The sequence below is a fragment of the Trichosurus vulpecula genome, chromosome 2, assembly GCF_011100635.1.
Source record: "Trichosurus vulpecula isolate mTriVul1 chromosome 2, mTriVul1.pri, whole genome shotgun sequence".
NCBI lineage: Eukaryota > Metazoa > Chordata > Mammalia > Diprotodontia > Phalangeridae > Trichosurus > Trichosurus vulpecula.
The window spans coordinates 102,117,535-102,141,719 of NC_050574.1; the positions used below are offsets into that span (position 1 = coordinate 102,117,535).

General features: G+C 37.6%; 5 non-coding genes across 5 annotated transcripts; 3 read left to right on the forward strand and 2 right to left on the reverse strand.

Moving 5' to 3' along the window:
• The first annotated feature begins 6,141 nt into the window (after positions 1-6,141).
• Positions 6,142-6,249, forward strand: LOC118840493. The gene has a single exon (XR_005009683.1). It is a non-coding gene; the product is annotated as a U6 spliceosomal RNA (small nuclear RNA).
• A 12,692-nt stretch (positions 6,250-18,941) lies between these two features.
• TRNAR-CCU lies at positions 18,942-19,014 on the forward strand. Its single transcript has one exon. It is a non-coding gene; the product is annotated as a tRNA-Arg (tRNA).
• A 1,833-nt stretch (positions 19,015-20,847) lies between these two features.
• On the reverse strand, positions 20,848-20,920 carry TRNAR-CCU. Its single transcript has one exon. It is a non-coding gene; the product is annotated as a tRNA-Arg (tRNA).
• Positions 20,921-21,085: 165 nt separating this feature from the next.
• Positions 21,086-21,158, reverse strand: TRNAR-CCU. The gene has a single exon. It is a non-coding gene; the product is annotated as a tRNA-Arg (tRNA).
• Positions 21,159-21,406: 248 nt separating this feature from the next.
• TRNAR-CCU lies at positions 21,407-21,479 on the forward strand. The gene has a single exon. It is a non-coding gene; the product is annotated as a tRNA-Arg (tRNA).
• The last annotated feature ends 2,706 nt before the right edge of the window (positions 21,480-24,185 follow it).

Here is a 24,185-nt window from a genome sequence, read left to right on the forward strand (position 1 = left end):
GGGAAGATGCTAATATTAAGGGAGACTGGGAAAGGCTTCTTATAGAAGGTGGGACTTACTTGAGATTTTTGAAGAAGCCAGGGAAGCCAGGACATGGAGATGAGAAGGGAAAGGGTTTTAGACAATAGGGGGAAATGAGTGAAAACGCCCAGTTAGGAGATGGAATCTCTTGTTCAATGAATAGCAAGAATCACAGAGTACTGGGGGAGGGAAGCAAATAAGATGTAAGAAGACTGGAAAGGGGAGGGTGAAGGAGGGATAAGTGAAGGGCTTTCAAAGTCAAATACAGAATTTTATATTTGACACTGAAATGACAGGGAGCCACTGGAGTTTATGGAGTAGAAATTAATAAGGTCAGATTTGCATTTTATGAGAATCACTTTAGCAGCTAAGTGGAGGATGGACTGAAGTGGGAGAGACTTGTGGCAGAGACTAAATAGCAGACTATTGCAATAGTCCAGACATAAGGTGATGGGGGCCTGCACCAGGACAATGATAGTGTCATAGGAGAGAAGGGAGAGATGTTAAGAAGGTAAAATCAACAAGCCTTGGCCTTAAGTTATCAGTTTGGGTGTTTATGTTATTGCTTTAACGTATTCTTTTCATGGTTTACATATGCATGAGTAACATAAAGAGAAGTATGTGCAAGAAAAGTAGAAATGACAGAAGTTGACTGGTGATTAATTGAATATGGAAGGTGAAAAAGAGTGAGGATTCAAGGATGGCACCTTTTTTGAACTTGCATAACTGGGAGTATGGTAGTACCCTTGACAGTAACAGGGAAATTCAGACAAGGAAGGGTTTGAGGAAAAAGATAAAGAGTTCAGTTTTGGACATGTTCCATTTAAGATACATATCCAGTTTGAGTTGTTTAATAGGCAGAGATGCAAGACTGAAAGTCAAGAAAGAGGTCTAAACAAAGATCTTCATAGAGATGATAGTTGAATCCATAGAAACTGATAAGATCACCAAGTAAAATAATATAGAGGGAAAAGAGAAGAGAGCCCAGGACAAACCTCTGTGGCTCTAGCAAAAGACATTAAAAAGGAGTAGTCAGACAGGAGGAGAACCAGGATAAAGAAGTGTTACTAAAACCTAGAGAGAAAAAGTATCAAGAAGAGAGTGATTAACTGTAGGATTGAGGAAAGGGCCATTAGATTTGGCAATTAAGAGATCATTGGTAACTTGAGCAAGAGAAGGTTCAGCTGACAAATGAGGTTGAAAGCAAGACTGGGGAGTTAAGAAGAGAGTGGAAGGGAAGGAATTAGAGGCATCAATTGTAGATGGCTTTTTCGGTGAGTTTAGCCATAAAAAAAAAGAACAGATATAGAACAAGAGTTGGTGGGAAAGGATGGCTCAAGGGAGGGTTTCTTGAGAATGGAGGAGACTTGAGTGTGTTTATAGACAGTAGGAAACAGCTAGTAGGGACAATAGAGGGAGTAATCTGGAATGGGATTACTTGGGAATGAGATAAAAAGTCTGGAAAAAGCTGCTGTGAGGAGTAAGATAGAGAATCAATTATGAAGATGTAAAAAGATTGGTTTGACACAATCCTTATGGCAGAGATAATATTCTAACAATTATAAATATGCATACAGGGTAAAGTGGAAGTAACATCAGAGAAAAGGACTAGAAGATCATTGAACAAAGCAATTAAGATTGCATCTATTGAAAATATTGCCTTATCTCAGCATATACATAGGAAACACCTAGTTTGAGGAGAGGTCTAAAGGCTATATTTTGCTTTATTGAGGCTATTTATTCTAATCAAAGCAAAATACATATAATAATCACCCTATTTCTCAGTAAAGTATGTAACTGTATAGATGTAGTGTGATATAGAAAACATTTTACAAAAATTTGCATATTTCTGATATCAAGGATACACTTAATTCATAGACAATCTCATTAAAATGCACAGATACAAGAAAGTAATCATATAGGTCAGGAGTTTCTGATAACTTCTTGCATACATTTTAAAAATATCAATCCTATCTATGACCTTTTCCATTCTTTTAGCATCTTACCCTCTTTGAAATATCCTGAAAGTCAATCCATGAGTGTTTTAAAATTGTGCTGCCTTCATCACATAATTATCATGTATATAATCAATCAGGTTCATTTGCTTTTTCTGACTTTTTATCTCCTTCAATTCCATTGAGACTTCTTCACATAGCACATTAGGTCCTTTGGCTTTTATGATGCTGTTCTCTCCTTATTCTCTTCCTACTTCAACAAACACACCTTTTCTGACCCCTCCTGTACTTCTGACCTCCGAGTTATGGGAGTCTCCCACGGCTCTCTCCTCAGTTGGGTTCTCTTTCTATATTCACCCTTAGTAATGTCATCATTGTCATCATCATCATCATCATTAGAATTATAATAGCTCATAATGTATAGAGCAAGTGGCAGGAGGGTTCTGAGCCCTTCTCAGAGCCAAGACCCTGCTTCAATTTCTACCTCTAAGACATAATGACTGTGTAACCCTGAGCAAGTCACTTGACCTCTCAGTGCCTTAGGCAACTGTTTAAGGCTCTAAGTAGAAGAGAAGGTACTGATCTGTGGTAACTTAATATACCAATAAAATCACAAGTCCAGTCCTTATCCTTATTTATAGATTGTGAAAACGGATACTTTGATTGACTTGAGCTTTCCCCTCTCCCTCAATTATCCAGGTAACCAGAAGAACTGTATGAGGACTGACTGTATTGGCTCAACATAGCAACAGTCCTTTATGGTGACCAAGAGTAAACTTAGCTGGATGTGCAGAAAATCAGCAATTCTGAAGCCAATTAAGCTCATACCAGCTTTGAAGCAGACCCCAAGCTATTTGGTGGTTTATGGACGGTCAAGAGACATTCTTATCTGCAGAGACTCCCTATTTTACATCCCTTTATCTTATTATTTGTGCTCAAGCATTGAACTATCAGGCTGATTTGTTTATCAAAGGACCACCTATCTGACACCTGGAATTCCTTGCTCCCCCTTCTGGATCTCCCCTTCCTTGGGAATGGGGACTATTTCCCATCTTTCTCTCCAAATTCCCTGCCTCCTTTTGTTTAAAAATTATAAATATCTTACTCTTTCCAATTGGACCTTGAACATGTCAGAAACCTTTTCCTCAGGCAATAAATGCATTTATAATCTATGTAAACTGTGATTGAACTCTGGTTCATTCCAGGTTCACCTTGTTGGACCTGGGATTTCTTCTATTTAACAATTCACAGGGGTTTTTCTTTAACAAGATCAAAATACTTTACATAAATTATCTTTTTTGAGTTTCACAAGAAACTTATGAGGTAGGTGCCCTTTTCAATTGTTACATCTATAAGCACAATTTTAAAATCTCTCTCTCACCAGCCATGATCTCTTCCTTGGGCACCAGTTCCACATTTTCACCAGCTAGTGGGTCATCTATACCTGTATATCTCAATAATGCCTCAAACTCAACATGTCTCAAATTGGACTCATTCTCATCCCCCCCAAAAATAACTGACCCTCATTCAAGATTTCTCTATATGCATCGATGCCATCACCATCTTCGCAATTACTCAGGACTGAAACCTCAGTTCTGTCCTAAAACGTTTCTTCTCTCCTTACTCCCCATATTCAATCAATTTGCCAAGTCCTGTAGATTTTAACACTGCAATACCTCTAGCATCCTTCTTCTACTTTCTGATGCCACTTTTACTCCCCTAATTTAGGCTTTCCTTGTCTCCTACCTTGACTGGGGAGGTTGGGGAGAGGGAAGGAAAGAAATAAGCATTTATATAGTGGCTACTATGTGTCGGATACTGTTTAAAGCCTTCCACAAATATTATCTCATTTGATCCTCACAACAATCCTATGAGGTAGGTGCTATTGTGTGGGGTACAAGACCCTTACCAATATAATATAAAAATTCACAAAATAAGGAGGAGTCTCGAGGAAGAATAGAAAGTATTTATTCAATTCTCACGAGAAAGGGGCATCACCTCCACTAGGACAGACCAGTGGAAGGAGGCGAATTACAAAAAGCAAGACACCAATATATATCCTAAAGCATGAAAACTCCCACCCACCACTATCCCTTCTCTCCATTGGCTGGAAGCCAGGCTTACAATTTAGGTGTGAAAAGCTAGACAAAGAACTAGGAAATCAGGCACAGCCAATCCAAACATATCTCCTTATTTAGCAACTAGCTGCTCATGTGGCAGTAATATGGCTAAGGCAAAGGAGAGGAATGAGGAAAAGGGGGGGGGGCCTTCCTGGAGCAGGGAGCAAACAACTCATATGCAGTCCATCATATCCTTATTTGGTAAAAGCTTTGTGCTAGCACCGAGAGAGAGAGAGAGAGAGAGAGAGAGAGAGAGAGAGAGAGAGAGAGAAGGGAGGGCACTTATTGCCCCAAGCCCTGAATTCCTAGAAGTTAGGTAACCAAATCCCTACAAGGTTAAATCCTGAGTCTATTCTATTCCTCCAAACTCCACTTATTTCAAGAAAAAGAGAAGAAAATAATTCCTATATTCTCCCTCTGTGAAGTCTTCACAAGAGTTATCTCCCACTCACTATTATCATCCATATGTTACGAATGGGAAAACTGAAGTAATGTGACTTACCCAGGTCACATAGCTAGTGTCTGAGGCCACATTCCAACACAGGTTTTCCTGACTCCAAGCCCAGCACTCTATCCACTATGCAATTTAGCTGCCTAATTGAAATAATCCCCTGCCTTCATTTTCTCCTTACCTTTAGCTTCTACTTGGTTATAGCCTAATGATCAGGAGCATTGACTAACTGTTGATTGATACTTAAGCTAATTTTTGTAATTCCCAATCAGTTTTTTCAGATGATTGTTTGTTTTGTCCTACTAATATTTAGGTCTGATTATGTCATTGTTCTCCACAAAATCCTTTAGTAGCTCTCTATTGCCCATAGGATACAATAAAAGCTATTTAGCTTTCATTGAAAAACATCAACAGTATGGCTTCCAGTCTTAATTCACTTTATTCCCCTTCACACACTACATAGTCCTGCCAAATTTGACTTACTCTTCCTTTATCTCATCCTGTCTTCTCCAATTTCTGAGCATTTACACAGAGCAATCCCTTTCCCTTTAAAAAACTCCAAAGACAGCTCTACCTGTTAAAAATCCTTATCTCATTGGGGAATATTATTATACCATAAGAAATGACCAAATGGACAGTTTCAGGGGAAACCAGGGAGATCTCTGAACTGATGCAGAATAAAGCAAGCAGAGCTAAGAGAACAATTTATGTCAACAATGACACCACTGTAGGGGAAAAAATTTTTAAATTTCTTTAGAATTGTGATCAATGTAATGATAAATTATGAATCCAAAGGACTAAGGATGGAGAGGTGATGAAGTTATAAGGCAGAAAGACACATATTTGATGGCATGATCAATGAACGACTTTGTTTTACTGAACTGTGAATGTTTATGATGAGGTTTTGTTTTGGGGTTTCTTCTTCTTGTTGAATGGGATAAAGGAATAAAGTGGGAGGGACAGTTGAGAGACATAAAGTGGGAGAGACAATTGAGACTTTTTCCATAAGGTTTTTTTCTTGATCTCTCCTCTCAGAAATACTTCCTCCCTCCTCAAATTTCTCATGTCACTCTGACCTGTCAAGCTTCTCTATTCACTATGCCATGCTAGCCCTTGAGTATAATTATACAATAAATTTCATAGAATGTAACAATGACCATCTTCTGGTGGCCCCTTTTGATCCATTCATTGAGCCAAGAATTATTATGCCTTCTTTACTTCTTCCTATTGCCCTCAATGACCTTGAAATCTATTTCCCACTTAACTTTTCTCCTTTATTTCATCCCCTCCTCCTGCCACCTGTAGACCTTGTCACTATGTACTTCATCTTTTTTTTTCTCTGACAGTAGGCCCACAATATATTCCAACAACAGCAAAAAGTTCTATAAAGCAGCAGTTCTCAAAGTGTGGTCCAGGGACTGGTCCCCAGACCCTTTCAGGGGATCTATGAAGTAAAAACTATTTTCATAATAATAACTGACATTTTAATTTCTAATGTTGTATGTGTATATATGTATATATACATACATATATATGTAATAATTAAAATTTCTTGAGGGAGATCCCTCAACAATTTTTAAGAGTGTAAAAAGCCGTGTTTGCTTTGGCAGCACACATACTAAAAATAAGAACAATACAGAGAAGATTAGCATGGTCCCTTTACAAAAATGACATGCAAATTTAGTAAGTGTTCCATATTTTTTACACAATACACTATAGTAAATGACTGTAGTAATCTAATATTTCATAAATACAAAGATCCAAGCTTTGGGGACAAGATTCACTATCTGACAAAAATTGCTGGGAAAACTGGAAAGAAACTAGGTACAGGCCAACATCTCACACTGTATACCAAGACAAGGTCAAAATGGACATATTTAGACATGAAGGGTGGTATCATAAGCAAAGTAGGGGAGCATGGAAAATGTTACCTGTTAGACCTATGGATGAAGAAAGAATTTATTACCAAACAAGACAGAGTGCATTATGGGAAGAAAAATGGGTAATTTTGATTACATTTAATTAAAAAAGGTTTTGAACAAACAAAAACAATGCAGCCAAGATTAAAATGAAAACAAGAAACTAGGGGTGGGGCAGGTGAGTGAATTCACAGTGTGATTCCTTGATAAAAGCCTCATTTCTCACCTATATAGAGAACTGAATCAAATTTATAAGAATATGAGTCATTTCCCAATTGACAAATGGTAAAAGGATACAAATAGTTTTCAGAAGAAGAAATCAAAGCTATCTACAGTCATATGAAAAAAAATGCTCTAAATCACTATTAATTAGAGAAATACAAATTAAAGAAACTCTGAGTTACTACCTACACCTATCAGATTGCCTAATGTGACAGAAAAGGAAAATGACAATTGTTGGAGAGCATATGGAAAAATTAGGCCACTAATGCAGTATCAGTGGAGTTGTGAACTGATAATAAGCATTCTGGAAAACAATTTGGAACAATGCCTAAAAGGCTATAAAACTGTGCATACCTTTTGATGCAGCAATACCACTACTAGGTCCATACCACAGAGAGATCAAAGAAAAAGGAAAAGCACCTATATGTACAAAAATATTTATAGCAGTTCTTTTTGTGGTAATAAAGAATTGGAAATTGAGCGGATACCCATAATTGGGGAATGGCTGAACAAGCTGTAGTATATGATTGTGATGGAATACTATCATGCTATAAGAAATGACAAGCAAGATAGTTTCAGAAAAACATGGGAAGACTTACATAAATTAACGCAAAGTGAAGTCAGCAGAATCAAGAGAATATGGTAAACAGTAACAACAATATCACTAGAATGATCAACTGTGAAAGACTTAGCTACTCTGATCAAGACAATGATCCAGACAATTCCAAAGGAGCCATGATGAAAGATGTTTTCCACCTCCAGAGAAAGAACTGATGGAGTCTGAATGCAGATCAAAGAATATTTTTGTACTTTGTTTTTCTTGGGTTTTATCTGTTTTCTTTTATAACATGACTAATATGGACATATGTTTTGCATGACAGCACATATATAGTCTATAGCAAATTGCTTGCCTTCTCAAGAAGTGGTAAAAGAGGGAGAGAATTTGGAATTCAAAATGTTAAACATGAATGTTTTTATAAGCCCCTGGGACAGAATTCAGAAAACAACAGTAAAGAGGATCTGAGGCCTAGGGCAACATAACCCACAATTGGAGATTAAAACTTGATTGTAATAATAATTATTATAAGATGCTAAAAATAAAATAAATAAAATTAAAATGAGTAAGCAAAGAATAAGAATCTGACCATAGATAGCTACTTTGGTGTAAAAGAAGAACTGGGTTCACATTCAGAGGAATATAGTGAGGTTTAAAAAAAAAGTCACTCCTACCCCAAAGAGTAATATCAAATGGTCATAAAACCAAAAAGTTTTTCAAAGAATTTAAAAAGTAATTTAACAATCAAATAAGAGAGATCAAGGAAAAATTAGGAAAAAAAATAAAAGCAATACAGGAAAACTATGAAAAGATAGCTAACTGGAAAAAAAGATACAAAATCTTAAGAAAAAAATAATGCCTTGAAAACTAGAATCGGGCAAGAGGAATTAAATGACATTATAAGACACCAAGAAATAATAAAACTAGAAAAAAATAGAAGAGAATCTGAAACATCTCATTAAAAAAAACTTATCTGGATAACAGATTGAGGACAGATAATATAAAAATTGTCAGACTACCTGGAAGTTATGATTAAAAAGAAAGAATCTGGATACAATATTACAAGAAATTACTAAGGAAAAATGCTCTGAAGTTCTAGAACAAGATGGTAAAGTAGAAATAGAAAAAAATCTACCATTCACCACCTGAAAGAGATCCCAGAAGGACTTACAGGAATGACATAGCCAAATTTCAAAACTCCAAGGTAAGGAAAAAATATTGCAAGCAACAAGAAAAGAAAAAACAACTTAAATACTACAGAAATACAGTCAGTATTTCGAAAGACCTAGCAGCTTCTACTCTCAAAGACCATAGGTCTTGGAACATTATATTTCAAATAGCAAAAGAATTGGGGTTGCATCCCAGAATAACTTACTCAGCAAAGTCGAGTATAATCCTGAATGTGAAAAAAGGGCATTTAACAAACTAAAAGACTTTTAAGTAACTGTAACAAAAAAATGAGAACTCAATGAAAAATTTGATATAAAAGATCCAGAAGAAATAAGAGGAAAACTTTAAAGACTAATTATAAGGCACTCATTAAGGTCAAACTGTTTACTTATCATGCATATGAAAATATTTTCAGTATTCAAAAAACTTCCATCATTACAAAGGTAGTTTGAAAGAAAGGTTGGAGCTGAGTTATATATATAATGGGGTGATTCTAAAAAACCAAAGTGGGTAAGAAAAAAAGTTAAAAGGGAGCAAATATATTAAGGGGGGCATGAAAGGAAGAACTGATACAGAGGAAGGAGGTGGGGGTGAAGGGCTGATAATATTGGAACCTTACTATCATCTGGATTGAAGAGAAAGCAATGCATACATGTGGAAGGGTATAGAAGCCTTCTGAACATGAGGAGAGATGAGAAAACTGGGGGACAGAGTATGGGAGGGACTTTTACAGGTGTGTGTAGGTTGGGATTTGGGAGGGTGGGGAAGAAGATGGGGAGGGACTTTAGGATGGTTGTATGGATTGGGATTGAGAAGGGAGGGGAAAAGGGGACTCGGTATGGATGGAGAGTGGGAGAGTTGGGGGAGAAGAAGATAAGGTAAAATAGAAAGAAGTTGAGAAAGAAAATAGTAAAAATAAGATGGAGGGAAATTCAAGCATGTGAATGGGATGTTTACAGCAGCTTTTTTTTGTGGTGGCAAAGAACTGGAAATTGAAGAGATCCCCATCAACTGGGGAATGGCTGAACAAGTTATGGTATATGATTGTGATATAAGAAATGATGAGCCCAATAATCTTAGAAAGGCATGGAAAGACTTAGATGAAAGGATGAAGAATGAAGTAAGCAGAACCAAGAGAATATTGTCTACAGTAACAACAATATTGCATTAAGAATGACTTTGAGTGACTAAGTCATTTTGACTATTATAAATACACAAATTAAAAATAAAGGATATATGAAGATAGATGCTACCTACATCGAGAAAGAACTGATAAATAGAAGTATATATAGAATTTTATATATATATATATATATATATATATATATATATATACACACACATATATACCTATTTGTGTTTAACAGTAGCCATCTCTAGGGTGGGGTGGGGAAAGGAAGAAAAAAAGGAAAAAAAAAAAAGAAATTTACCTGATAATTTTGTTGTATATTTAGAAGGAATAGCAAGTTGTGCATGGTGGATTTGCAATTTCATATGCAATCATCTTTTTTATTGTACTATGTTATGGAAATGCTTGTTTTATTCCATAAATTAAAAAAAATTTTAAATTAATTTTTAAATGAATGTTAAAAATTGTTTTTACATGTATTTGAGAAAAAATGTTTTAAGGGTATAAAGAGCCCTGAGACCAAAATCTTGAGAACCACTGCGGAAATTCTGTCTTTTGCCTTTTAGTTGTTACATTGAAATTACAAAAATTCATTCATGTTCTTTGTTTGTGAAAATGACATATTATATGGATCAGTTGTTGATGAAAATTTGGATGTAGGGGTCCCCGATTTGTCATTTCCTTCATGTAGGAGAGAGCCATCATGGAAAATCCTTCTAACAATGTAGAGTATCACCTCATCTGTAACTTATGGTCCTACAGAATTGTGTGGAGTACTGTTAGGATAAGTGATTTGCACAGGGTCACAGAGCCAGTATATGTCAGAAGAAGGACCTTAATGTAGCTCTTCCTGTGTGAGGCCAGCTCTCAATTCACTGTACCACAACTGACCCATCTCCCTTTATAGGCAAATTACTACTATTACTATCTGGCTTCTTAGGATTTAGGAGATTATAGTATATTGAAGGAGAGTGAAAGATGGGAGGAAAGCTACTAGAATCAGGAATGCGGACAACAGTCAATATCAGCAGTGACAGGTGACAACCTAGCAGAAGACGAGACTACAAAAAGGCAGATCATGCAACTATAAGAGTTCAGCATTCTGGGAGCATTTCAGGAAAGGACAAATAGCCCCTGAGGGTACCAGTGTATTTATTATATACAATCTAGGAGCTTTATTGATGTTCAAGATACTGACCCTGACTCATCAAGAAAAAGATTAAATTATATTCAGTATGTTATGCTAAGAAAACAGGGACATGTATAATATATTTTAGAAAGATCCTTATCGAAATGGTTAAAATAATTAAATTTTTGACAGTTAACATTAAACTACAGTTATCTAGAAAATTCACTTATGTGGAAGATGTCATTTCCCTACAAAAGTAGGTAAATGGAACATTACTAAGGTCAAATCTGCCCAGATAATCATAACTCCTGATGGTCTGATCCTAATTTCAAAAATCCCTTTCATTTTTTGGTGTATTAGCCAAGAATCTAAAATGAGACTTAATACCAGACATGGTATCAGTGAGCATTTGGATAAAAACATTTGCTGCTTATCTTGGTGTATAGCATTAGGTGCTGGTCTAAACCTACTTTCTGCCAGATTAATGTACAGTTTTCCAGCAGTTTTTGTCAAATACTGAGTTTTCCCCCCATGAATTGAGGTCTTTGGGTTTGTTGAACATTACATTCCTATATTTTGTTTTGTTTTGTTTTTTGCTTCTCTGTGTTGAATAATCTGTTCCACTCATCTACCTTGTTTTCTAACCAGCACCAAATATTTTAATGGTTACTGTTTTGTGGTACAATTTAAAATCTGGTACTGATAAACCAACTTCTTTCCCACTTTTTTCTATTATTGCCCTTAAGATTCTTGCCTTTCTTTCTTCTCCATATGAATTTCATTACTTCTTCTAGCTCTATAAAATATTCTTTTGGAAATTTGATTGGAAATTTGATTTGGAAAATTGATTTGAATAAGTAAATTAATGTACATAGTGTTTTTATTAGATTGGCTGAAACTACTCATGAGAAATTAATATTTGTCCAATTATCTAGACCTGTCTTTATTTCTGGAAAGATTGCTTTATAGTTACATTCGTATAGTCTTGAACGATAGACTTCCAAGTATTTATAGTTTCTCATAAATATTAATTATTATTAATTAATGATTTATATGCCCTAGATCCTACAACTTTGCAGAAATTATTTCAATTTTAGTTGATTCTCTAGGGTTTTCTCCCTGACTTTGCATATTACCCCAATATCTTTTTCATGTCATAATGCTATAGCAAACATTTCTAGAACTATGTTAAATAGTAATTGTGATAATGGGCATTCTTCTTTTACCCCTGATCTTATTGGAAAAACCTCCAACTTTTCTCCAATACATTTGATGCTTTTTCCTCCTTGATTTAGGTCCAATTATTCCTATTATTTCTAGAGTCTTAATGAAAATGTGTTACATTCTGTCAAAGGCTTCTTCAGCATTTATTGATATAATAATATGATTTTTATTTATATTAACACAGTTTATTTTATTTATAATCTCCCTTATATTGAATCAACCTTAAATTCCTGGTATAAACCCAACCTGGTCAACTTTAAAACTTGTTATTGTAGCCTACTTGCAAATATTTTATTTCAAACTTTTGTATTAATGTAGGATCTGTAGTTTTCTTTCTCTTGATTTATATCTCTAGGGTTTAGGTGACTCCTTAGCATTTAGAGCTAGAAGGACCTTAGAAATCATCTTTCCAATTCTATTATATTACAGATGAGGAATCACAAAGAGGTGAAATAATTTACCCAAGTTCACATAGATCCTAATATTATGTTCTTTCTTTTGTACCATGCTGCTTGTTATAGAAGATATGTCCGTTGGATATTAGACTGCATGGATGAACTGGAAATAAAACTACTAATCCTCTTAGAACTAAAGAAATTTTTCACCACTGACTAAAAGAATAATATTATTATTTCATGATATTATTCTTCAATAAAATGAGATTGGACTAAATAATACCCAAGGCCTCTTACAGGTTTAAAATTTCTGATTCTATGATTCTAAGTCTAGCACAGAATCTAGAGAAGATCAGTCAGCTGAGGCCCCACTGCTGGCAAACTGCACCAGTCTCTCTTCTATAGGCCAGACATGTGGTTGCATACCAAATTCATTGCACCTCCAGGATTAGGCTCACCATTCTCATATTCATTAGTTCATCATAACCACCTTGGCTTCTCTAGGACTTTGTCTCTGGTCTAGCATTTACCCAAAATCTGTGTGTGTGTGTGTGTGTGTGTGTATTGTTTTGTTGTTGTTTTTGGTCCTTCATTTTCAAGCACTCTAAGTGCTCCACAGCACCCGGTTCAGTTGTCTTTATGGCCATTAGAACAAATTATTCTCATCCACCCATTCCACCAGGAAAGTTTTCACATGAATGGTATAGATATCCACCTAACTCACCAAACAGGTCTGAGGCTTCTTGGTTATCCTCAACCTGATTTAGCCTGTCTGCTAAGATGGTTTACCAGTATATTGTATAGCTCCTTTACGGAAGATTTGTGAAATGATATAAATCAGAACTGCCCAAAATGAGAAGATATGAATGGATTGTGATCTACCCTAGTAAAGGGAATATGTGCATTGATGACATCATGGATTCCTTTTAATTATAAAAATAATTTGAAGGAAGAACAAAGAATGGATGAGAGACTAGAGGCAGACCTGCACTATAGTCAATCCAACTAAGTTAAACAATCAAACATAGAGACAAGCATGTAGCCATGTTAAAAAAAAAAAAGGATCATCTACAAAGGTGTCCACATTCTTCTGTTCAGTAGAATCTCAAGTCTTTCTCTATCCTATTTATATATACTCAGTCTTCCCCCATCTTGTATTTGTACAGACTTGTCAATTAAACTCCCCTGTGACCAAGGGCACACATTTACAAGCTGGGTGACTAGGTTCTGTAGTCATGAAAAAATCAACTATTTATTGTAAGTCATTTTTCTTATTTACATGAAGAGCTATATACCTTAATCTCTATTTAACTGTTATATTAACCTACTATTGGGAGTATAATTCATATAAGAGAGAATAGGGGAAAAAATCAGTATAGCAAAAGCACCAGAGTTAGACAAAAACTAATAGAAATGTGTATCCATGTCTAGGATTCAGCAGCAATCACTTTCAGAATCTGTTGTTTACTTTGTTCTGAAATAGGAAAAGAAAGCTGGGTAGAAGTGAAGAAGATTATTTTCAATCAACAATGATGGACATTAGGCAGAATAACATGTCCATTTCTATCTGAAGAGAGAACAATTAGAAAATATATTTCCTCATTTTCCTAGTTGAAGAAGCCCACCTTTACATTTTGGCCTGAAATTTTTGTCTCACTACATATCAGTTGTTTTTGTTGTTGAGTCACACCCAACTCTTTGTGACCCCTTTAGGGGTTTTATTGGCAAAGATACTAGAGTGGAACTTCAAATGCCTTTATTTTGTTTTTGAAACTTCTTAGTTATAGTTAATATGCTGTGGCTCATTCTCCCAAAGCGAGCCTGGCTATATCTGCCTGTCAGTGCTCTAGGGTATCCTCAGGGATTTGTTGATGTCTCCACTGCCATCCTGGATCTCCCATCAGAAAATGAGTTTTAAAGTTTCACAAAAGCAGGAATTTTCTATATAGACTAACAGTGAACTAACATAGGATTGATTTCTAGGAAAGATAACATGTATATATGTATATGCTTTATTTAAATTCTGTAATCTCATCAATATCTCATAGCATGGAGGTAAAATTGGGTTCTTAAAGGTTATGCCAGTGGAGTACCAGCTCTGCTCCAGAATAAGTCTGCTTTCTCAGGACCAGTCTAGCTAAGTAAGCTTCTTGAAGACAGGTACCATTTTTATTTTTTACTTTGTATCTCCTATTACAATGCCTGGCCTGTGGTGGGCATTTAATGAATGCTGTTGTAGAATGGATGAATGAAAGGCTCATCATTTGGTGATGAATTCTTTGGTCATGGCAACTCATGAAACAAATAAAAGCATTAATTGGCTCTCACTTCTATGTGGCCTTCTTTTGATTCTGCAATGATCATATTATAGTGGAAGAAGGGGCAGTTGGGTGCTAAGAATCATATAGCTTTTAGACCATCAATAAACTCTTATGCAAGATCTTTGTCTAATAATCAAAATGTGGACACACTAGTAGAGGGATTAAATCATATAAATCTTGGCTCTGGAGTCAGAAGACCTGGGTTCAAATCCATAGGGTTGTGTACATAAAGCCTATACACTGGGGCATAACACATTATTCTCAGTAGGCCTGTTCTCAGTAGACCTCTTCCTCATTGGGCTTCCAACCTTATCCTTACATCAAAACTGCTCTCTCCAAAGTTATTAATGGTCTCTTAGTTGCCAAATCCAATGACCTCTTCTCTATCCTCATCATCTTTGACTTCTCTACAACTTTTGACACTGTTGATCACTTTATCCTTCTTGATATATCTCTCTTGTCTCTAGGTTTTTAAGTCACCACTTTCTCCTGGCTCTCCTATCTGACTACTCCTTCTCTGACTCCTTTGCTGGATCCTCTTCCCAATCATTCCTTCTATTCATAGAAGTCCCTCTAGATTCTGTTCTGGGCCTTCTCTTCTCCCACTCTATTATTTTACCTTGCGATCTCATCAGCTCCCATGGATTTAATTACTATCTTTATGCTGATGATTCTCAAATTTTCCTATCCTGCCCCAATCTCTCTGCTGACTTCCAATCTTACATCTCCAACTGCCATTCAGACATCTCAAACTGAATACTTAAATTCAATATGTCTAAAATTGAAATCATTTTATTTCCCTCTAAACTCTCCCTACCTCCTACCTTCCTCATCACTATAATAGGCAACACCACCCTCCTAGTCCCTCCTAGGAGTTATTCCCAACTCTTTACTATCTCTCACCCTACCCCCATCCAAGCGGTTGTCAAGACTTGTGGATTTCACCTTTCTAACATCTCTTAAATATACCACCTTCCCTTCTCTGACACTGTCACCATTCTAGTGCAGGCCCTTATCACCTCACACCTAGACCATTATAATAGCCTATGTAACAACAATGTTACTTGCAGCTGCTGTGGAAGTGTAAGGCCAATAACACCAGCATACATGAGGGCTGCTAGCACAGGTTCTTTGATCTGCTTTTCTAAAGGAAAGCAACTTTGAGGTGTTAACAATCTTAATTTAATTAAACATACGTATACCATTCACATAGTTCAGAGGGAATAGTCAGCACGCTGAACTTCAGAGCAAATACAAATAGAAATTACAAACAGAGAAAATAACACAAATCAACAGATAGGCTTCTAATGTCTAACCATAGCAATACATACATAGTTACCAGAGAGAGAAACATCAACAGTTGGGTTTTCAAAGCCAGGGGGGCTCCTTAATGGCTACCCAGTCTCATCTGGCTAAATCACACAAACACTGTTCCCATGAGTGAGCCCCCAAAGCAAAATGCTAACCTCAGAGTATATATACACTTCTTCAGGGTCAGCCCACACAGGGCATCACATCCATGTGACTCAAACTCATGTGACTTAGGCTTTCTTGTGATTTAAGCAGGTCATCAAAGACTCTTGATTCAATCAAAGCCTCAATCAAAGTCACTTGATTGCCTTAGTGCTGAGAAGCACTCTGAAAGAAAAAACAGCAAAAAGTCCCACTTTGTTTGCCATTACAGTCTGCTTGTGGGTCTGCCTCCCTGAAGTTTCTCCACACTCCAATCCACCCTCAATTTAGCTACCAAAGTGATTTTCCTGAAGTGCCAAGTCCAAGCGCCAAGTCTCTCTCTCTCTCTCTCTCTCTCTCTCTCTCTCTCTCTCTCTCTGTGATCTTGGAATTAGGCTCCAAGCACAAGCACCCAAGCACCCCATCAGTATGACCTAGTCTCTCACTTGCTTTTGATTGATCCGAGGAGCTACACAGAGCCTGTTCGTAGTCGGTTCTGAGTATTTGATTCAGGTTAAAAGTGTTCTCATCTAGTCAAGACAAAGGAGTCAAATATCTTTACATATTTATATTATGGATGGATGGATAACTATACAATTTGTGACAACCTAGTGCTTCTATTTATGGTATATGTATTGGTTTTTTGGGGGGAAGGAGAGGAACTAAAATGGGAGGAATTAATAAACTAAGTTAACTTTAGCATCCATGTAAGTGTATATATATGTGTACGCATATAAATGTGCATTTGTGCAATATAGTTATATATGCATACATATATATAAGTATATGTAGAAATATAACTTCATGCATATACATATGAATAATGTACACATATATGAAATGAAGCATAAATTAAGAAATCCACCCTTTTTAAGAGAAAATAGTACTACTGTTCCTTCCAAACATAGTTTAGTTTCAGCCCCAAATTTTAAGGATGTATTAAAATATTGGATGGGCCCATGTCTGTGGGATTCAATCATATTATAGATACACCTAGAGCCCAACTAAAGGTTAGAAGTCGGTCCTTTGACTCTAAAGTCAGAGTGTTTTCCCCTGTCTCTCTCAGGATGAATGTACCTCTAATGACTGCATATAAGAAATTCTACCTGTTCTTCAGCCAGTAATAATTAACAAACATTTCAGAGAAACCAGTGCAAAATTTGTTAGAAATTTAATCAATTCATTTTTTCTAATACTACTCACAAAAATCAAGTAAGTTCTCAAGAATTTCTGGGACCAAACCAAGAACAGCATTACTGGGGGTTTTTTTGTTTGTTTGTTTAGTTGGTTGGTTTGCTGGTTGGCTTTGGTTTGGGAGCTTTTTTATTGGTGGTTTATTTTGCTAATGCACATAGGAAACTTTTTGTAACAATCTTTGAGTTGCTGGAGAGAAGAGGGGCTGTAGCATAATGGGGAAAATTTAGTGACTTTCAAGCTGGTGTCCCCAAATCCGGTGTTTTCAGAGACAGAACTTGACCTACTAACTCCTGAGTCCAAGGCTAGCACTCCAGCCAATACAGCTATGTTTGCCACTCATAGAACTACCACACTGGTGTGAATGTAGGCCCCACCTGAATGTATTTCGAGCCCCTAAAATTAAACGCCTTTGAAAAGGGGGGAAATGTAGAATCCCCTGAAAAAGTTTGATGAAATTACTATGCTTAAAACCCTAATCTATTTGAGAAAAGCCTTTGCTCTCTCAAAATAAATAAGCTTCTACACCCAAAATGTAAGGCATCAGAAGAAATCAAAAGGAATCTATTAAGTGGGGAAATTTAGAAAAACAAACGTGGAGAGCCGGTTTTTCCTTACTTAGGAATATAGATTGCTCTCACTTACCCCCTCCCTCAATTCCATCTTCCATTCATTGGGTCTCTCTTTCACACAGCTGCAAAGCTCACTACAGCCACTACTCCTTGGGACCGACCCCGCCCCCTTCCGGGTCACTCCTTCCTGGTCCACTTTTCCTCTTTCTATGACCAGTTCCACAGAACTACCTCTGCAGCATAGAGCAACAGCTCCATGCCTTTAGTGTAGGAGCAGGAAGCAGAGCCCCAGCCTCAGATCAAAAGCAAACTCTTAGGGGCGAAGAAAATTACTGGTTCTTCCCGTACACTCTTCCTTCCACTACATTCATTCATAGAAATACTTTTCCAAATTTGGGAATGTAGAAGAGGAAGGAAGGAGAGTTCATGAGCTTTCTCTTAGAAACTCCAGACAGAGATGCTGGCACTCCCTCGCAGAAGGTGCAAGGGGATAAACATCCGAAACCCTTAGAGCAATGGTTCTGATCTAGCACTATTGAGGATTCAGTATCTTTTCCGTTTTCATCTCAGGAGAGGCGGGAGGCTTGCGCATGCGCATGAGCACAGGCTTGACGATGTGAATTCCACGCAATTCGCGGTAGACTGGCGCATGCATTTACAAGTAATTCATGTCACTCCGCCGAAACTCGGCGCACCTTTTGAGAACCTCTGTCTTGTATCAGCAGCAGTGCAGTGGAATTGGGGTAGGAATCTGCATGATGTCTGGTGGGGAAGTTCGTTATTGTGCTTTGGGACACTCAGGAAGAGGAATAACGCGTTTCTAAAGTACTAATAACGCACAATTAATGGCTACACTTTGGATGTGAACAAGCCAGAGTTGGAGTGGGGAAGAAGTGCGGCCTAGGCACGCAGTACGTAGTTTATAATCACTCTGAAAGACGGTTTTTTAACCCTGCTTTAACCTTCATCCTATGGAGAAGGGTGAGGAAAAACAGACCACTGTCTGGTTCTTCAGGCTGAGAAAGCAAGTTGCCTAAGGAGAAAACAAAGCGAATTAGTTCCAGCAAGGAAACAGTAGGGTGGAGCCGACTGCCACCTGCTTCACGTAGAAGCCCCAGTGGCCTAATGGATAAGGCATTGGCCTCCTAAGCCAGGGATTGTGGGTTCAAGTCCCATCTGGGGTGGATAATTTTTAACTAGAACAAAGATACCCAGATTTAAAATGTGCTCTCAGTCTACAATGTTCAGTTAGAACTGCCCCCAACTGAATGAACTCTTCCTTAAAAAGTAAGGAATTTCTGATAACGCTCCGGACTAGAACTAGGCATCTTACATTGTGAAATAATAGTACTATATACAAAATAAGTTAGCCTGACAAATGAGAGCGAATCCTGAAAGATAGGTCAAGTCAGGTTGAAAGCATGGTGATGATACCTAGTGTTTTGGTATGGCCAGCATATCAGCCCATGGGGGCTCATTAGATGCCTGCCAGAGCTCCAGGATAAAATTCTCAAAGCAGCCCAACAGAAAGAAGCTGCTTTCAGTAAATTTCCAGAAAGGTGGAGGGTAACCTAGGCACTGGTGGGTCCCAATAAATGTGAGGCCACAAAGGCTCTTTTGTCTGGACCAAGCACACTTCCCAGAGATGTAAGTACTGAAGTGACATGGGGAGATTGGCAGGCTGCCAATATATGTGATATGTTATGATAGATGTATTAGAACTAACCAAGGGTGATCTTCCCTTTCCATTTATTTCCTGAGCCATTTCGTTTTCTCTCATAGGAAGGCTTTCAGTCACTGGAGGGAGTTACTCTCAGTTTCATTAGGGAGCTGGGTCTGCTGCTATTGGAATGAAGTAACCAGGTAGTGTGTCCCCTCCAATGGCTCCTTCGCACAAAGCGACTAGGGCTTGAAGAAGAATTAGCCAATGTTGTTTTGTTCCCCTAGGCATAAGTAGAGCTAAAAGCAAAGCACCTAAAAGAACACAAGCAAGATCCACTCAGGATCTTCAGCTCCAAGCAGGAAATGTCTAGGGTGGAGGAAAAGGAACGGGGGAGGGGAAGGGATCACTACAGACCTAGCTGGGCAATTTGCCTGCAGAACAGAGGATTATAGTCATGGACCTTAAGACAGCTAAGAGTAATCAATCAAAAAAGCTCCAGAGGAAAAAAAAAACTCTACTGGGGTGGAAAACTCTTCTGGGGCTGATCTCAAACTGTAAACCTGAGTCTGAATTGGGGTAAGCTAGAAATCATTGCTGTAATCTAGGCCAAAGGATGATAGCAGGGGTAGGGAACTTCTAGTTTGGATTCAGTCAAAGGGCCTCACTTGAGGACCTAGAAAGCCACATGTGGCCTCGAGGCCACAGTTTTCCCACTCCTGGCCCTAGCCTATTGGCAGGCAATAGAGCTAGTAGCAGCAATTCTAAAGCCAGTTTAGATTTAGCGCATCTTCCCGTTTTGGTTTCCTTCAAGTCCCGGCTAAAATCTTACTTCCTCTATGATTCTAGTGGCTTGGCTCTGTTGGTTGTTTCCTATTTATCCTGTATATAGTTTGTACATATCGGTTCACTTGTTGTCTCTCCCATTTAGAATGTAAGCTCCTAGAGAGCAGAGACTGTCTTTTGCCTTCTTTGTATCTCTAGAGCTTAGCACAGTGCCTGGAACTGGGTAGGCGCTTAATAAATGTTTACTCACTGACTGGAGAAATCACAGAATCACACTGAGAAAAAATCTCCAGTCCATGTAGTTCTGCTTCCGATCAAGCATACTCCCTGAAATAGACCCAAATAAACACCCAGCTTTGGCTAAAAGAATAGTAAAGTGGGGATGGCATTCATTACATTTTACATGCTGTTGTAGAGGTTTTATTCATGTTTTTAACAAATTTCTATCCATAACAAGCCTAAACTCATATACAAGTAGGAGGTCTTCTAAGGTATGTATCCTGCTATACAAGTAGTAGGTCTTCTAAGGGATGCATCCTGATTTTCTTGCTTGTTCATGTCAAAACTAACTCACCCCAGATGGGACTTGAACCCACAATCCCTGGCTTAGGAGGCCAATGCCTTATCCATTAGGCCACTGGGGCTTTGGTCACGAGAGACTGCCACATGCTGTTGTAGAGGTTTCATTCACGTTTTTTTAACAAATCTTTAGCCATAGCAAGCCTAAAGCTTAAATTAATATACGACTAGTAGGTCTTCTAAGAAGGGATGCATCCTGTTTTTCTTGCTTGTTCATGTCAAAATTAACCCACCCCAGATGGGACTTGAACCCACAATCCCTGGCTTAGGAGGCCAATGCCTTATCCATTAGGCCACTGGGGCTTTGGTTACCTCATGTGATGTAGTATTCAGTTCAAGTTTTATCTCCTTTTTAGTTTTGTTTTCTATGTACTATAAGATTCAAAAATAACAGAAATCTTCTAATCTTATTCCCTCCTTTTGTAATTTAAGAAACTCAAGCCTAAAAGAAGGAATTTATCCAATATCCCATAAGTAGTAACAGAGCAGAACTAGGAAAAAAAACATGTTCTGTGATCCATGTAAACTGTGGCAAACCTGTTTGAGCGACCGCCCCAGTGGCCTAATGGATAAGGCACTGGCCTCCTAAGCCAGGGATTGTGGGTTCGAGTCCCACCTGGGGTAATAAATTTTGAGAGGTGCGTAACCACCAAATTTCAGTGGATAATACGCAGAGAGTATGTATTGAGCAAGCTCTGTTACAGGTTTACTCATTTGTAAAATGAGATGAAAACTTGGTTAACTCCGCTACTGATGATAATTTCATGATTAAGTGACTTGCAAGTGAAAGTAAATAGTAGTGGGCAGGGACACTTTTTTTGTTTTAGAATTTTTATTTTTTCTTATTCTGAGCTTGATAAATATCGATATACATGAACATTTCCGTATACAAAGAACAGAAAAAGAGGATCGAATATGACGCCGCAAATCTGTTGCGTCCAATTTGTGTGTGTTCTTTTAAGTATGTAATGAATTCAGCACATTCGCTTCAAAGCTGTGCTGCCTGTCTTTGTTCCCCTCTGAATTTCCTTCGATTCTCTTCTGGGTGCGCGTTTGTTTGTTTAATGCTTCAGTGATACGTCTGAGATGGCGGATGGCGAGGATGGAGCTAGCGTGTCCCCCAGGCTTTCCTGGGAGCCGAACTATGTCTCTCCGGCCACTTTGAATAGGGAACTAGGGAACATAGCCCCGAATCACTGAAAGGAAAGCTCTAGAGGTTTAAAATCTAATTAGAACTACCCGGGATGCGCGGAGAAACTCGATACTTTAGAAGAGGTGGAAGGAGTGTAACAGAAAGTCGAATTAAAGAGATATGTGAAGAAGGCTATCGGGTTACACTTACCACTTTCACATCCAGAACGTTTTCGTTGTTCTCTCGCATCTCACTGGTTACCTTTCGCATCTAAGTTGGAAATCTCCATTTCTGAAAGAACTCACTCTACGTAAGTCTAAAATAAGCAAACCGATGATCAGAACAGTAGCAGCTGCAAAGAACTCCAAAATGCTGCAAACTGTCTCTGAGGCTGATGAGCAGCTGTTTTGAAAACTATTATCTACCTATAATCAATTGATACAGTTGTTTAAACGCGTTGGTAATTATAATAGCCTTGTCCTTTGATACTTGCAAAATTTCTATTTCCAAGCACCTTTAAGAAGACCATTTCCCAAACAAGACAATTATGAGACAGTGCAGGCTTTGTAACATTTGCTAATCAGACAGAGGATATTTCTTAGTTACTGTGTATAAGATACATTACTATTCTTCTAGTTGCCCATTTTGATACATCTAATTCTTTGCAGGTCAGCTATCCCTGTTACAATAACAAATTAGACTTCATTCTTTATTCTATAAAATATAAATAAAATCTCGTAATGAACATTTTTTAATTAAAAAAATAAATTAACCCTTTCCTCTTTTTTTACATCACTATCACTAGCCTCCCTCATTTCTACTAGTTTAAAAAAGAAAAACAAACACCTCTATTGTAACAAATAGAGTGAAATAAAACATCTACACATTAGCCACCACAAAAATGTCTGTCTCATTCTTCAGGGACATCTGATTTCCGTCCATCACGTCTCTGTCAGGAAAACATGCTTCATCATGGATCCTATCCTATCTAGTCCTGAATAGACATTGCTTTGATCAGAGTTCTTAAGTCTTTCACAGTTCTTTTTCTTTAAAATGCTGTAGCCATTGTATAAATATTCCTCTGGTTCTGCTCACTTCACTCTGCATCAGTTCATATACTTTCCAAAATTTCTCTGTATCTACTTCTTTTCTCATTTCTTATGGCACAATGATATTCCAATATATTCACATACCATAATTTGTTCAGTCATCTCTCAATTAATTGGGATCACCTTAGTTTCTAATTCTTTGCCACATAAAAAGTTGTTGCTACAAATATTTTTGTAGGTATAGATCCTTTCCCTATTTCTTTGGCCTTTTGGGGTGTATGTGTAGTTTAGTGACTTTGAGGGCATAGTTAAAATTGTTTTCTAGACTAAATGAACCAATTCACAGACTCAATCAACAATGCATCGGTGTGACTGCTCTTCCAACAATTATAATTTTTCTTTTTATATCATCTGGGCCAATGTGATGGGTGTGAGAGTATTGTTTTAATTTTCATTTCTCCTACTATTACCAATTTGGGGTATTATTAATGTGGTTGTTGATAGCCTGAGGCTCTTTTAAGGACTGGTGAGCTCCAGTTTACTAGATCTGTATCTATAGATATGCATTTATATGCACACGAATATAACATACATATGTAATGTGTTCCATGTGTGTACATGTGTGCCATATACACATTATATATCTTGTATGTACATATAGTAGTTGGTTGCATTCTACCTTCTCTAGGGCAGGGAATGTTTTTGCCTTTCTTCTTATTCCCAGGGTTTATCACACTGTAATAGCAATTTAGATTTGAAGATCTTTCCCACCCATTAATAGGCCTTGTGGCCTGCTTACATCACAGGAAGCCTAAGTCACATGTGGTGGAAGGAGCTTCCTGACAGGAAAAGGAAGTTATGTCTCAGGAAATGCAGAGAGAGAGAGAGAGAGAGAGAGAGAGAGAGAGAGCGAGCTGTTATGGCTGTTATTGTGACTGTTAGAGCTAAGGTAATGAAAGTCGACCTCTGATAACTGAACATACTGTGACACCTCTACTGTGAGTTTGTTTTGGGGAAGACCCCAGCAGGTGGTCTGAGAGGTTTTGGGATGGCAAGGCTCCATGTTGTGATATTATGTATCGGATGCTTCACTGCTATGATGAATTGGGTAAATGGCTTGTGGGATATGGTTCTCTGGTGTCTGAATAA